The 16,595-nt window shown below is 48.9% G+C and overlaps 1 protein-coding gene across 1 annotated transcript in view; it reads left to right on the top strand.

Annotated features, from left to right (window-relative positions):
* The window catches only part of PLBD2 (phospholipase B domain containing 2), a 212,580-nt gene that overhangs the window by 162,459 nt on the left and 33,526 nt on the right, over nucleotides 1-16,595 (top strand). The gene's annotated exons all lie outside the window — the stretch shown is intronic.

Genomic DNA, 16,595 nt, shown 5'->3' with positions numbered 1-16,595 from the left:
TCTTATATGTTCATGCACACAAAGTGGTAGCTGTCGCATACACACTCCTGCTAGATCACCAGCTGCTCCATTGGATGTTTGCAATCGCTGTGTGACCGGTGTAGGAGGCAGGCATGTTGACTCTGTAATGCCTCTGCATGGCACCAATGACCCCCCTTCTCCTAGCCATAGAATTCTCATGGCATGGAGCTTGGATCTAAATGTAAGTTCCATGGACGCTCAAATTCCTAACACAGTGCTGCATTCAGCTAGAATTGATGAGTTCAGAGATGGAAGAATCGAAGAGACTTGAACTGCCCACTGATTTCACCCTCACTGTCCCCCCCCCCCTCCGTCCCCACCCCTACCTGCCCATCTACAGTAGGACTGCGCTGCTAGTGATCAATAGAAGGCAACTCTTCCATGTAGTTGCACAATGCCCACGCAGCTGCATTCAATGCCAGTGATGGGGGTGGTCTTTCGTTTTAAATGTCTACTGCGCTAGTGGTTTTAGTATCTAAGATTATTTTGACTGAAAAATGCCATCACAAATGTGTATTCATAGTCAACACGTTACATGCCTTCTGGTGCTTCCACAGGACTATGCATACATTCAAAGTAAGAGTATTTGGAATTAAAAGGAAACCAAGCAAGCTGCATAACTTGTGTGTGTAGTTACATTTTAGAGGGTATAACAAATGTTTAATTGATTCATGGTTCATCTAGGATAGAAAACCTACAGAGTCATAAGTAAGTTAAAGTGAAGAACCAAATGACGAGGTTATGTTAAAAATTTAAAAAGTTGCTAATCATATCTGGATAGTTATCAGCAGTGCGTTAGGTGGGACAGGATATCGAGGGGGGTCTCTAATGCTTTGTGGTGCAATATTTGGGGGCAGGGTCTAAAAAGGGTCTCGCACAGGCTCCAATCCTAGTTAGCTAATGAAGTTTTACAAGAGGAGTGGCCTAACCAGGCCAATCAAGTGTACGTACATATGTGCAATGAAAGGGAACAAATTCCGGGTTAAAGTATTTAAAAATGGTTAATGTGCATACACATGTTCACCAAAATAAATATATTAAAACATGAAACGGAACATAAAATCAAAAGGGGTCAGTAGACCATGCCGTCCCACATTTCTTCTTGAAACAAATACCTTATTTGTGCATACTAATTAAATGTATTCTAATGATAATGCTTTAATACAATGTGTGACGAAATCGAACATTGCATTCTTTTTTAATTTTCCCTTTCCTGCTTGAAAAGTACCTCATTTCAAATTTCTTTAACTGATGTTGTGATTCGAATCATTACTTAAGGTGACATCTACTGTCAAAGAGCAGTATTCCCACTCATTTTAAGGACATGTGGCAAGGGATGTCTGTTCAGAGAGGCCTGGCAGAGCCCTAGCCAAAGGGCAATATTTGGAGATTGCCGGGCTGAGCCCTGGCTAGCCCTGGCCCACTTAAAGCCCTGGTTATCAGTATTGATTATGCAAACAAATGAAATGAATACTGTGGTGACAATGTTATTTGGAGCAATGAATGGTCATATGAGTGAAACATTCACACTGTCCAAGTCAAAGCAAGATAAGACCCCGATTTGATCTTTCTGGTAATAAATACTGTTGCAGTAGAAAACCTGAGATGTATAAGGGGTCGGGGAGGGGGCAGGCCTTAAATTAAAATTAGTAGCTGAAAGGAGAAGGGTGTGTGGGGCCGTCCTTGTTTTTCCTGCCCTATCCCTTTCTTCAGGGTCTGTTTAATCCCTAAACTGCGGCTATGCTATATGCAGTTGCTTTCTCCCACCTCTCGGCCTGCACATATCCCCAAGCCCTCGCTAACGCCCCAGTGGGTTGATCGCTGGTGCAAGATCAGCCTAAGGTCAAGAGAGCCAAAACTGGAGGCTCTAGCTTCCCATCCATTGCAGTCAAACAATGGAATTCCCTACCTCCCTCCCTCCCTCCCTCACTTGCCGAGAGCAGAAGAATCCTACCGGGTATTCCGCGAGGCCCTGAAAACCTGGCTATTTAATTGGGCTCTCACGCCTACCTCCGACTCCCGCTACAAGAGCTGAACACCGAGCACTGCCCTGTATTCTGCTATGGGATGCACAACACGAGTATGTATTATGGGTCTATGTATGTCATATCTGTATTGTACTCTCAACCAAATGTAACTGGTACCTGTAACAGTGCCTCGATGCCCCAGGGTTTTTGTGCGCTATACAAATGTAAAATAAATAAGGTACTGGATGGAACAAGGTAAAGCATGATTGTTCACCTTGTCTTATGATGGCCCCTTCCACCTTCCATTTTAAAAACTTTTTTTTTTTAAAGAAAGTGTTATCCTCGAGCCTTTACATTTGGCATACAAAGAAGGGAAATTAGGACAGAGGGGACCCCATACCCACCATGTCCTTGTGAGGGAAGCAATCTTGTTTGGTGCATTAAGAGTGATGGAATCTGAAGCCAAAAACCTTGCACAGAAAAGGTGAGGCCTGTAGACTGACACTGGTACACCGTTGCCAGGAAGCCGGGGGCCATAGGTGCAATGTTTATTGGGTTGCTGCATCATTCTACTGCCACCCTAACGCTGACTTCTCAAGAAAATGGCACTGCCCTGTGCCGAGCATGCATCGTTGAAAGAGAAACCGCCATTACCCTTAAATATACCATGCAGAACTTTATAACACATTGGGACTATGCTTGTTCACATCTTTTGGGGACAACCTCTACTTTGTAAACCCCCGTACTCCTGGCTGTCTTTTGACGTACTCTGAACCCACTTGAAGCTCATGTGTAGCCAGTCCCAATTGGGATTACCATGAGTCATCTAATTGGAGACACTTTAATAGCTCCGAATTTAAAGTAGTGTGTGACTTGTGCTCTCATGTTCTGTTGCTTTCTTTTAGAGCCTTTAGCTACCTCTTTGTGAATCTTAAGCCATCAACCCCCTTTCCTGAGCCTTTGTACTGCCCCCATTATGAGCTGCCTCTGCCTGAGCGTGCTTGCGACCCCTCTGAGTTTGAAAGCTGTTTTCAGCATTTCAGAGGCATCTGTCATGAGCCAATTGTCTCCTAGCAGGTGAATTACCCCCATATGTGCCAGTGGGGCCCCTCTTTCTGAGCCGGTGAACTCCCAGCTTCGGATGTGTCCTTTCTTTGAGTGTATGTGCTCCCCCACAGCCCCCCCCCCCACCCTCTCGAACTTGCACGCTGTCTGCCTCCTGATTCCCTTGCTCCATTACTGAAAGAGCCCTACTACTACCTTAGGTGTGCATGTGTGCCTTTGTGTACACAGAGCAGCCATCCAAAAGTAAAGGTCACCACGAGCATTGTTAAATGTTAGAGGTATTTGTACCGTGCACTGTCACCAACAGAATTGGTCCCCAGGCGCTCTGGCGGATCTGTAAATGATAAAGGTGGGATGGGTTAGTAGGGTGAAGAAGGGAGTAGGATAGCGAGAGTGGTGTTCTGTTGGCAGCTTCAACTCAGTATACACCGGGTGCTGAGCTTTGGTGCGGGTATCGGATCGGAGTCAGCCCGTGTGTGCTGTTCCGGCTTATGTGGTGTTGCGGTGTTGTGAAGTGCTTGCGGCTTGTGCGTGGGATGGTTGTGAGTTTTTTGAGTGAGATAAGTATGCAGAGTTTGAGCTTATATTGGTTAGTGGGTTACCTGACCTTTACCATGCTAACATTCACAGTTCTGTCTGAGTGTGGCACTTGCTGGCCCTCACATTCCCATCTAGACGCGGCACAGGCCAATGTTTAGGACTCATCCAGATGTGGGCATGCCAACATTCATGACTCCATCCGAACGCCACACAGGCTGGTGTTCACAACTCTTAAGTGTGGCCCATGCTAGCATTCACATTTTTTCTAGTCGCGGGCATGTTATCCTTCAATCAATCCTATCCAGATGTGACGCAGGCTAACGTCTATCTAGGTGCGTCTGCCGGTCTGGATGCGTTACATCCGGTACATACGAGTGGGAGCGTCACTTGAGGGCTTTCGTCTGGGTCTAGGTTTGTGGTCAGTCTCTGCAGCCTTCCTTTGTGGCTATTTTCCATGATGTCTTATGCTCTGTCGAGTGGTTGGTTCTTTGGTTTGTTATTCCCTGCTGTGAGTTAGTGATGGTACTTGTCCTGGGATAAGGGGTTCCAATAGCCCATACGTCTCACAGAGAAGCAGTCCAATGCATGGGCACCAGAGGCTTGTCCGCCATAGGCTTCCATCACTGCATGGAACTTTTGCGTCTTCTGCGATCCAAAAACGTGGGAAGAACGATTATGTACCCTGAAAACGTCATGTAGATTGCAAAATTCCAGGAAGTGGAGTGTCCTCTACTCTGTTAACCCCTTCGCCTCCCACCCTTGTATTTTTTTTTTTCTGTTTCTCGAAGCATGCCACGTGTAATGTTAGGGATACCTTCTGCCATTCAGGGGATGAGTGGGAAGAAAGGAAGCAGCGTTCTCAGAAGAGCTTGTGGTGCACGAGGCCAGAATCGTCGAGGCCATGGGATCGCTTGGAGCCGAGGACACCAGTATCAATACGGCAGGCTCAGACGGAAATATTGGGGAAACTTTAAATTCGTAGAGACACGAGTGTCTCCGAGGCTTCCCTAGACGCAGCTTTCTGGCGGAGCTCCAGTGCCATTTGGTATCTAGAGAATACTGTTGCACCCTTGTGATGCCATGCTCAGTCGCGACTTGTCCGCTCATAGAGTTGTGTGGCAAAGTTACCCCCAAACCCTCCCAACCCCCCTAAAGATCTGCTCCATGAAGCAAGCAGTCAAAGTGCCTCGGTATGACTTTTTTTTGTAAATAATGGCGCACCCTTGGCTCGGATGAGGCTTAATAGGCGTTAGAACCTTGGGTGGGTGAATAAAACGCCACTATTGGTCAATTTGTGCACTATTCTTCCCAGTATAGCGCGGAGTCGCCAAATTTGGCCCTGGCTTTCTTTAGCTGGTAAAGTCGTGCACAGGCGGTGCTTCATCACCCTCTAGTGGCCTTAGTGAAAGTTGTTATTTTTCCTATAAATGCCGTCCTTTTTTCTTAAGTTTAAATAATAATTTACTATAAGCATGATATTTATATTTTTTGCCACGTTATTTTTCATTTCTTTAACTTGAATGTTCCACGTGGAATATTTAAGCCCCCTCCAAAAAATAGTTTTAAAAAATACATTTTTACACGAACTTTTTGTGTGTTTGGCCATTGGTTCTAATAGCTTTATAGGCCTTGCCCTCGGCCGTACCGTTGTTATTGGCCCTCATACTGCGTTAACGGCCCTCTCTGCGCTTGGGCCTTCAACTCTGTCTTCAGGGCCCAGTTCAGCCCTCGGGCTAGGTCTGTAAAGCTATATTACTTACTGCAAAACAATTTCCAAACAAACACTTATGTATAGGCGCATTATAAATGTCATGTCATGGATCAATCAAAGGGGTGGAAAGACTTGCTGGAGATTGATATGCACACCACCTGGCATAAACAGTGGAAGTGGTGAGTAGACCCACGGTCAGCCCTGACGCCCTTATGAGGTCGCCATGGAGCCGCTTGTGAGGTGTAAGCCGCTGACCCCTTTAGGAACAGGAGACCGAAGCATAGCCAATACAGTGGGGGATTATTGCTTGCAAGAGCACAATGTGACATCACTCAAAATATTGAGAGGCTGATCTTTTCATTTATATCTGCATCCTTTATCAAGGCATAGCCACATAAAACCAATGCTACCTGCTAAGAAGTAATACACATCCATTGATAGAAGTTATCTTCACTACCAAAGTAAGCTGCACCATTGTTTGGATCCTAACAATCTGCCTCATTACTGTGGCGGTCCGGAAATAAGGGTGCTGGTAGCAACGTACCGGCACCCTTTTACCGACCGCCACACTAAGTCTGCCTGCAGGGGCCGTTGCGCCCGGCAGGTGTGACCTGCCAGGCGCAATGGTCCCGCTAGGCAAACTTGTCATGTAAGCACCAGCACCGTTGGCAACGGATCCAGTGCTTCCGTCTCCCCACTCCCATAGGAATGGGGAATAACATTTTCCCGCGCCTGACTTCCCAATCTGCCGGGACTTGTAATATCCCGATGGCAATGGGATATCGGGCACCGGAAAAGTGACTCGTAATGAGGCCCAATGACTTAAAGATGCCACATGATGAAGTTATTGTTCATTAAGAAAACCTACCGATGGCACTACAGAAGTTGCTGAGACTATAGTGGAGAAATGTCAACATTTTAAAAATGAGTGTAATTCTGTGCTAATATGATTCATGAAAGCCACATTACAGCTCGTTTAATGTCTGGATACAACCTGTGACCCCACACTCGAAATTAGAAACTAGCCTTTTCCCTTTAAAGTATTCCCAAAACTTAGGGGAAAGAAAAGTAAAACATGTTGAAATGAGGAATAAAGCTATTGCCATCATTCAAAGCAGAGGGTATGCTTATGTTTGTATTTCATGGAGTACTAGCAAAAAGTCCCCGTACTCTGCACGGGTTCGGTTGTTTCCGCAGCCCTTGATTTAGTCATCCTTATTTGCTGTTCAAGCCGGTTGTTTCTACAGCCCTTGACTCTGCCTGCCGTATTCATTGTTGTTCAAGTCGGGCTTCACAATGAGGTGTCTCAGCTGCCCTTCATCTCACTTTCTTTGATTTTTGCATTCATGTGTCCAATAATTTGTTTTTTGGGAGCCATCTGGAAAGAGAAAAGCATAGAAATCGCACAAAATAAAAATGTATCTGGTGCAGTGCTTTACGGTGCAAAGATCTTGGAGACTGCATCATAGGCCTCAGGCCTTAGAGTTTTGTACCTCGTCCCAAGATGCTTAAAATGAGCTTTATCTGGTCCTACGACCACATTGATGTTTTGCCAATTTCAGGCAACTGTTTCGTGTGAAGGGGCTGAAATCCATGGAAAGGGGTGGGGTCGTCCAAATGTCATGTAGCCAGTAATGTCCAGAGGGTCTTAACAGGCAACTATGCCAAATTTGGTGCCGATTGGTGGAACGGTTTGACATTGTATAAATATATTTCTGAGGCTTGTTGAATCTGCTTAGATCACATGCTGTGCATAGGCCGACATCTAGTGGAAGCTGCGGAGTATTGGTTTGTTTTTCGAAACTCGAAAATGGGCATCGACACAGGGCGTGCCAGTAATACTATCCCTAGTGTGACGTCCACTGTACCCATGATCCCTCACGCGTCTAGGACCCTCAGATTGTTTTTTTATGCCATACTGGTCGGAAGCATTCCGCGGAGTTCCCTGGCTTTAGCCATACTTTTGCTAAAATATTGTTATATTTCTCCACCCCAACCTCGAGTCACCGAACATCCACACTCGACGCCGGCATGGAGAAAGAATCGCTGTCGAGAGCAGCACGACGGATGTGGGCCTAGGAAGGCCTCTGGCCTAGGCCCGGGCCTAGGAAGGCCTCTGGCCTCGGCCCTGCAAGTAGGGAGAGTGTGGGGTGGACATACTCTATGCTCTTTTGGTATATAGGTACATTCTTATATATTCCTACACTTATTAGCCTGCTGCCAAAAGGTGCGTATGGAGGGTACCCCTTTCCAATTTTGCCCCAAATGCAACCGCAAGTACCCTTGGGTTGGCAGGCACGCCACGTGCAATCTCTGCTTACCGAGGGACCACCCTGAGGCTAACTGCAGAGCGTGTAGTAGGTTCAAACCGAAAACACTTGAGGACCGTTCGATCAAGCGTTGGGCCCACCACGCCAGGCATCAAGAGGCCATGGCAGCGGAGGGCACCTTGGCGATGGCAGCGACGCTGTGCTTTCAGGCGGCGAGGGCAACGTGGCGTCAATTGACAGCCAAGCGCAAGCCCCCGACCTCGGAAGGTCGTCCGGCAGGGCGGCTATGGGGAAGACCCCCAGCGACACAAGCGCTACCCACAGCACTTCCACAAAACACATGAAGTCCAACCGAGACTCGATGCGCACGCTGAGTACTCGGAAAGAGGCACATACAGAACGGTCCGATTCGGTGTCCTCTGGGCGTTCTCGATATAGATCGCCGCATGACTCCAGGCAACCATCCACTGTTGCCAGAAGTGCCTCGCTCCCCAAGGTAACAGAGGTTCGATCGTCAGAAGACTAAACCGACCTCTATCCCCAGTCAGCACTCCAGGAGTCAGCGTCAACAGGCCGCGCAACGGCTGCTCCTGAGTCCCATCCTCCACTACACAGAGATAGGGACACTACCCCCGAATCTCAGCGCCAGGCGTCGAAGGACTCCGCAGGGGCGAAAAAACAGGGTAAACACTATTCCACACATGGGGAAGGTGGAAAACAGAGGAAGCAGTCTCAGCCTACTTCCACACCTCAAATACTTTTTACCCCACTTTAAACAGATGGACAAGTCTCGGTCTTCTGTTACCCCTAAGACCCCTATTCAAACCAGTAGGTCTAGTCTAGATAAGACGGGGAAAGGCCTTCAAGAAAGAATAATTCCCAGTTCAAGAGAGTGGTCTACTGATGACATAGACAGAGTAATGTCAAGGATGTCATCACTGGCAGATTTCTACGCCAAAAACCCTGAACACTTTCTCTTTTACCCCAGACGGGTCAACTCCCTCAGGCTCTAGGGATCCAATTTCCCCAAGTAAGAAGTCCCGGGTCGAAGCTCCTACTTCAGACCCCTTCAGTATACAGCCCTATTCTCATTATCATGGAGATCCATCCCTTTATGAGGATCCAGATTTGGGCATGTTGGAAGAACAAACTGGGACAGGCTACTATGGGGATGATGAGGACCAAAAGGAGGAGGAGGAGAACCCAGAAACCTACAGGATAGATTCCCCGGTAGATAAAGAACCCCCGGTAGATAAAGAACCCCCGGTTACCGACTCCCCTGTTGATAACCAGCCTCTTTTGAATGAAGTGCTGTCCAGGGCGGCAGAACACTTCCACCCTGACACCCAGAGTGCACAGGAAGAGAGGGATTTTGCTGAGGAGTTAGTGGGAGAAAGCAGACCTGTTGCCCAGGCCATCCCTATCCTTAAGTCGATACAAAGGAGAATAGGCCCTTCCCTTGTTAATCCCCATCTCTCTAGGGCGGTAATCCCCAGAGTTCAGAAGCTTTTCAGGGCTGCCCAAACAGACCCACTGTACATAAGAGGGCATCTGAAACCGGACTCTCTGGTAGTTACTAACACCCGTAAGAGGGCGGGAACACCCTTGTCATCGTCGGATGCTCCTCCCGACGAGGAGAGCAAGAAGATTTATGGCTTGGGCAGGAAAGTAGCCTCCACTTCCGCCTACCAGGCAAGGATTGCCAACTCCACCACCCTACTGGTGAGTTACAACTGCCACCAGTGGGTTGAAGTCGCGGCACTCCTAGATTCCGCCCCAGAACCCTTAAAAAGCCAATTGGCATGAGTTTCGGCGGAAGGAAGAGCTGTGTCCGGTTGCATATTAAAAGCAACCTTTGATGCCGCGGATAATGCCGGCAGATTGATAGCAGAAGGTACTGTTATCAAAAGGTATGCTTGGTTGCGACAATCTGGGTTCAAGGCCGAAACCCAGGCTTCATTGATAGACAAACCGGTGGAGCCGGATCTATTGTTTGGAAAGGCGGTCGAGGACGCGCTGAAAAATGCCAAGGACGAGTATAAGACACTCAAATCCCTAGGCCAACTAACCAATAACCCCCTAACCAGAGAGGGAATGGCAATTTTCGTCGCCCATGCGGACAAAATTCCTAGAGAGGGTCTAACTATTCCCATGGGCCGAGTACACAATGGTACAACAGCCAGCAGTCTACCCAGGGTTATGGCAGGGGTAATGAGAGGGCGTGGTAAGGGTAGAGGCAGCCCCAGTAGAGGCGGCGGCACGCCTCCACCAAAACAGTGACGTGACGTTCAGGGTCCCTTCTCGCACATCCCCAGTAGGGGGACGCATTTCCAACTTCACCCAAGCTTGGGAAGGGATCACTTCAGACAGATGGGTGCTGTCCACAGTGTCCGCAGGATACGGCATAGAACTGTTAGAGCGTCCACAAAACTACCCTCCACGACAAAGAATTCTTTGGACCACCAGAAGATCATCCTCGAGGAGATCGTCAATCTTCTAGCAAAGGACGCAATAGAACTCATCCTGGGACACCAGGTAAACAAGGGTATTTATTCGAGGTACTTCCTTGTGCCAAAATAAATTTGACAATGCGCCCAGTATTGGACTTGCGGCCTGCAAACAAGTATGTCAAGCCCCAAAAATTTTGCATGACTACTCTCCAGGAAGTAATCCCCCTTCTAAAAAAAAAAAAAGGGGGATTACATGGCAACATTGGACATGAAGGATGCTTATTTTCATATTTCCATGTTCCCAGCGCACAAAGTACTTGCGCTTCAAGGTGGACAGTCGGCACTACCAGTTCAAGGTACTGCCCTTCGGGATAGCCTCGGCTCGAAGGGTATTCACCAAGGTACTTGCGGTGGCGGCAGCACACCTACGCAGGGAGGCAATCCCGGTGTACCCTTACTTGGACGACTGGCTCATCACTGGGGAGACCCCAGTTATTTGCAGAACAAACATTCAAAGGACGATCGACCTCCTCTTTGAATTAGGCTTCTCAATAAACGAGAAGTGCCAAGCACCTCCAAACAGTTCCTTGGAGCTATCCTAGACACATAAGAGGGGTTGACCTTTCCATCAGAGGAAAGAATTCGGAATATACTGCTGCAAATTCCGCAATATCAGGCCGGTCACCAGATAACGGTACGCAAAGCAATGCGTTTGCTAGGCATGATGGCGTCATTATTCCCCCACGCGCGCCTGCGTCCCATGCAGGAATGGTTGGCGAAACAGTGTTCTCAGGCAAGTGGTCAGTGGGACAATCTAGTGGTCGTTTCACCAACACTGGCACAAAGCCTTCACTGGTGGACAAGAGAAAATCTGTCCAAGGGGAAACCCTTTTACGATCCTGAGATACAGGCGGTAGTCCGAACCGATGCATGCCTGACAGGGTGGGGAGCTCACCTCCTCCACCACACAGCTCAGGGTCTCTGGTCTCACTCAGTGGCCAAGAATCACATCAACCTGCTAGAGCTTCTGGCAGTATTCAGAGCGCTTCAAGCGTTCGAGCCCTACCTGCTGAATCTGTCAGTGCAGATCCGGACGGACAGCACTACAGCCATGTTTTACATAAACAAGCAGGGAGGGACTAGTTTGGATATGGGCACTCAGACAGAAGATCTTCCTGTCATCTCAACATGTTCCAGAGGAACATGAATGGTGTCTACACAGAGAAATCGTAGAAGATATCTTCTCTGTGGGGTTTCCCCACTATAGACTTATTTGCCACAAGCGAAAACACAGTGCCCATGATTTGCATCCAGGTTCCCCCAGCCAGACTCCAAGGGGAACGCCCTGTGGATGAACTGGTCAGTGATGTTTGCGTACGCTTTTCCACCAACACCTCATCAGGAAGGTGGTCAACAAGATGAACATAGAGTCTATGTCGCTCGTCCTAGTTTCTCCCATGTGGGCGAGACAACCTTGGTTTCCACACCTACGCAGACTAGCGGTGTGCAAACCCATCAAACTCCCGGGCTGGTACAACCTACTGTCACAGCACCAAGGTCAAACAGTGCATCCTCAACCCAACTCAATGAACCTAGCAGCATGGCTCCTGAGGTCATAGAGTTCGGACATCTCAAATTATCACAGAGATGTATGGACATCCTAAAGGAATCTAGGAAGCCAAACACGAGGCACTGCTACTTTGACAAATGGAAACGATTCGTTATCTGGTGCCAGAACAAGCAAATCAACCCAGTTGATTGCACTCCTTCCACAGTTGTCACGTACATGCTCCACCTGCTGGATGCAGGACTGGTATTTAACTCGCTGAAGGTACACCTGGCAGCACTGTCAGCATACACCACTTCCCATAACAAGGTGTCGTGGTGGAAGATTCCAGTGGTTAAAGCTTTCATGGAAGGAGTAAAGAGACTTCACCCTCCTATTTCTAACCCACCACCAGGATGGGACCTTAACGTGGTGCTATCTAAACTCATGGGCCCCCCATTCGAACCCATGCATAAAAGCAGTCTCAAACACCTGACTTATAAGACTGTCTTCTTAGTAGCAATAACATCTATAAGAAGGTTCAGTGAAATTCAGGCTCTGTCAGTGCAGGATTCATTCTTTACAGTTCATAAAGATAAACTGGTTTTACGTACACACTCTAGGTTCTCACCTAAGTTTATTTCTAAATTCCACGTGAACCAGTCCATCGAGCTTCCGGCTTTCTTCCAAGACCCACAAAGCTCGGCTGAGGTGAAACTACACACCCTAGATGTGCGTAGGGCGGTCCTCTACTATGTAAACAAGACCAGTCCGCTAAGGAAAACAGATCAGCGGTTTGTCTCCGTAGCTACAGGCAGAGAGGGAGATTGCATCTCTAAAGGTGCCATCTCTAAGTGGATTGTTAACTGTATCCAGATTTGTTACTCTGCCTTTCACGCCAAGAGCCCACTCTACTAGAGGCATTGGGGCCACTCTGGCTTTCATTGCAAATGTACCCCTTGACACCATTTGCAAAGCAGCTACTTGGAGCTCTATTCACACTTTTACTCAGCACTACTGCATTGACACCCATTCCAAGACAGATACTCAAGTGGGACAAGCGGTTTTAAGACATTTATTTGCTCATGACCCTTCTCACATCCCACCTCCTAACACTGCACGCTAATCTATGCACAGCATGTGATCCAAGCAGATTCAACAAGCCTCAGAAGAGATACATTACTCACCGTAATTGTATTTCTGATGCTTGTATCTACTTAGATTCACATGCGACCCACCCTTACTCCCCTCTGAAAGAAGGCTCATGGATGCTTGTAGTCTTATCTATCTGCTTGGATTATCTGTACTCGCGCTACTCCTCATGCTACCTCATGTCAGAAAAAATACAATCTGAGGGTCCTAGACGTGTGAGGGATCATGGGTACAGTGGACATCACACTAGGGATAGTATTACTGGCACGTCCTGTGTCGATGCCCATTTTCGAGTTTCGAAAAACAAACTGTAATACTCTGCAGCTTCCACTAGATGCCGGCCTATGCACAGCATGTGAATCTAAGCAGATACAAGCATCAGAAATACGATTACGGTGAGTAATGTATCTCATATTATATTTTATCCAGCATGGGGTCTGGCATGGATTCACATGCTCATGAATATTCCGTCGCCAGGCTGGTAATCCTCAGTAAAAGAAAAAACAGTTTCACTTTCACTTTGAATCTGTATTTCTCTTCCATACCAATCACTGCCCTCTGGGTCATACTGCCCCCATCCAATGAGTCTTCTCCCTAAGCCCTGCCTCTGGCAGCCATCTTCTGATTTTTGCTGCACGCTTCAGTGGGCTTATAGTGATTGTTTCGAAAAAAGTTTCGAATCACTAAAGCCTCGAAACAAAAGCTTTGACCAGCTATATTTAACATGCAAAAGTCTACAATAGACATGGACTGGTTTCAATAGAAATGCACTTTTACATGTTAAAAGTCGCATTTCAATACTTTTTTTTTGTAACTTTTAAACATTACATGGAGCTGTTCAGTGCTGAAATGTCAGCACTGGCCAGCCCCTCGTTAGGTTAGTTTTTGTGTATATGGGGGGGGGGTGGTTCAACACCACCCCTCCCGCCCCCTTACCCAAGGCCCAACCCTAAACCCTAGCCCTGGCCCCAACCCTATCCTAACCCCACTGTAACCCTTAAACTAACCAAAGCCCCAGCCCTGCACTAATACTTATCTTCATTTAGATACCGTATTCCAATTTATTTTTTTGGAAGAATGTTTTTTCGAAAGAATGGCTTTTCGAAACGATTTATTCTCAGGTTACATTCGAAACTTTGGGCTTCGAAAAAATGACTGGATACCGCTTCAGTGTTGGGAGTCTTCGAGTTGCTCTCCAATCTATATTGTACTTTTTTTCACTGAAAGGTTCTATTTTTGTATCATCTGAGCCAGTCGGCTCCTATCTCCATCGGCCGATAATGGAGGTCTGTTGTCAAAAGTTGCGTGCCCCTCAAGGGTGGTTGTTCGAAGTTTCTGGAAGGCCGTCTTGGGCCTAATTCGTGTCCTGCGACCATGACTGAGGAGAAAAAGGAGGGAAGGGCCCTCTTCAGGCCCTGCGCCCAATGCGGGCTACGGATGTCTTTGTGGAGGACAAACATCTGCAATGTCTTTACTGCCTGCACCCGGACCACATTGAGGATGGCTGCGAGATGTGCCTGGGCTTCTCGAAGAAGACAAAGAAAGACCGGCATATCAGGCTGGCGGCATGGCTCAATTTGAGCAAGGCCTCTGACGTGTGCTCCGAACAGGGTCATGCCTTGCCCCGGACCTGCAGACAACGAATAACCGCACCTAGAAGCTCCTCATGGTCTCTCTACCAGACGAGGTGCAATCATTCCGTTCAATCTCCAGGGCCTCCAAGCTGTTCCACCTTGTGCCCAAGGAAACCAAGAAAGAGGACTTATTGTATCTGCGACGAGAGTCCACGAGGAAGGCCTATCAATTTCCTTGATAAAGACTCTTTCGAGGGGATTGGGTCCTCTGACGTATTCCATATCTATGACTGTAATCACCACAGCTGTGCTGCTCCGGAAAACCTTTCGGCGTCTGCGTCCTGCGTTGATGATGTCGATACGCTGCCCTCGAGGACCTCCTCCGACGGCCGACGTCACTGGATGTTAGAAGTAGGACGCACGATGCCCGTAGCCTCAGTTCCGTTTTTTTCTGCAAACGTGTTCGCTTCAGAGATCTCGGCGCGCCTCGACTCTTTGGAGTTTCTGTTCTTTCGTTTCTTCAAACCTGTTCGTTTGTACGAAGTTTTCGAGATGTCTTCCTCTTCTTCCACCCCGCGTCCGGGCTTCAAGAAATGCGGGGACTAGGGGTCCAAGATGTCAGTGACTGACTCGCACGACGCCTGCCTCTGGTGCCTCGGGGAGGCCCACGACACGGATGATTGTGTCGATTGCCAGTCGCTTACGTCCAAAGCCTTGCGGGAGCGCAAGAAGAAACTGTCGGTCAGTAAGGTGTCCAAGCCCCAGAAGTCGAGGTCCACTGGGCTTTCGACGGACGATTCGAGGGGCGACTCATTGCAGTGTCGTCTTAAGTCTAGGGGTTCTCGGTCCCAGAGCGCCGTCATCGGTCGCCTTTCCCGTCCGAGGACTCCGACTGTCGGCGGGTCGCTTATCCCACCAAACATGCGACTCCGGAGGAATGTGCTTCCTTCGGTAAGAAAATGCTGGTGATTCTTGAATCGCAGGGCACCGGTCCGTCCGCGCCTCTGAGTGGGGTCGGGCGTGACCGTACTAGAGACACAGCTCGTACACCTTTGGGCTCGGGTGGTCGGCACAATTCGCGGGAAAGGTCCCGCTCAGACAAGGGGAATCGTTTTAGTCATGCCCGTTCCAGGTCCCGGTCCTCGACGCGCTCGAGACTGTGTGCACCTGTGATGTCTTCGAAGAAGACGTTGACGCCTGTGGTGCTGAGGTTGTCGCGACTCTCTCGAGGCTCCGCTTCCGAGGAAGCCGACGCCATCGGCGCCTAGGCTGTCGAAGGACGGGCTCGGGGCTCCACCCTAGAGGCCTGTGTCGATGCCGTCGACGCCGATTCACTCGACGCCTTTCGAGGCTGTTTCGACGGGGGTACCCCGGGGTACGGTGGAACCCCCTAGAAAGGCTCTGGCCAAGGCCAAGCATGGCTTTGTTCCCCATTCTCTGCCCACTTTCCACCATCTTGAGGTGGATGAGGGCTCTGATGGCATGGTTCCTGATACGGTGCCAGATGATATTCTCTCGGGACATAGTCAGATTGAGGACCTGCGTCAGTCACTGCACGACGCCAGTGGTCTGGACACCTCTCCGGAGGTGGAGTTTTGTAGGCCTGAGCCTGGCACCCATGCCGAATCCTCGTACCGGCGCCTTATGTCAAGGGTCACTGAGTACTTGGGGTGGTCTGCTCCCCCAGGGGATTTTCTTCAGGATGACCTCACGGATATCCTCGACCAAGGTCCACCAACTAATCCGGTACTGCCGTTCCATATGGCTCTACAGAGGAGGGTGGCGGTGGCTTGGACTGCTCTGGTGAGTCTCCCGGCAGTGGGCAAGTCTTTGCCGCAAAAATACCACCCAGCCAGTAGCGACCCCTGCTACTTGACCAAGCACCCCACTCCGGAGAGTTTTGTGGTGCAGTCGGCTACGGCCCCAGCAAAGCAGGCGTCGTATCCTACCATCCCTCCTGATAGGGACGACAAGCGTTTTGATGGTTGGGCAAAGAAAGTGTTTTCTTCAGGGGGTATGGCTCTTCAGGCTGCCAACTCCATATGTGCCTTGTCACGTTTCACGCACACTCTGTGGAACTGTTTCCTTAGCGGGTGAACATATTCCCGAAGGGGACGAACGGGGTCGTTTTCTTGCTATGGTCCAGGATGGCAAGGATGCCATGTGTGAGGCCGTTCAGTCGGGTTTGGACATGGCAGATTGCGTCAGCCGGTCCATGGCGGCGAGTACCGTAATACGCAGGTTTGCGTGGTTGCGGAAGTCGGGGTTTGCTCCTGATGTGCAAGCCTGGCTCCTCAAC

This window comes from Ambystoma mexicanum, chromosome 10, assembly GCF_040938575.1.
Source record: "Ambystoma mexicanum isolate Mex_15411 chromosome 10, UKY_AmexF1_1, whole genome shotgun sequence".
Lineage (NCBI taxonomy): Eukaryota > Metazoa > Chordata > Amphibia > Caudata > Ambystomatidae > Ambystoma > Ambystoma mexicanum.
Note: the sequence above shows the minus strand (reverse complement) of the source record. Positions and strands in the feature narration are given on the sequence as shown.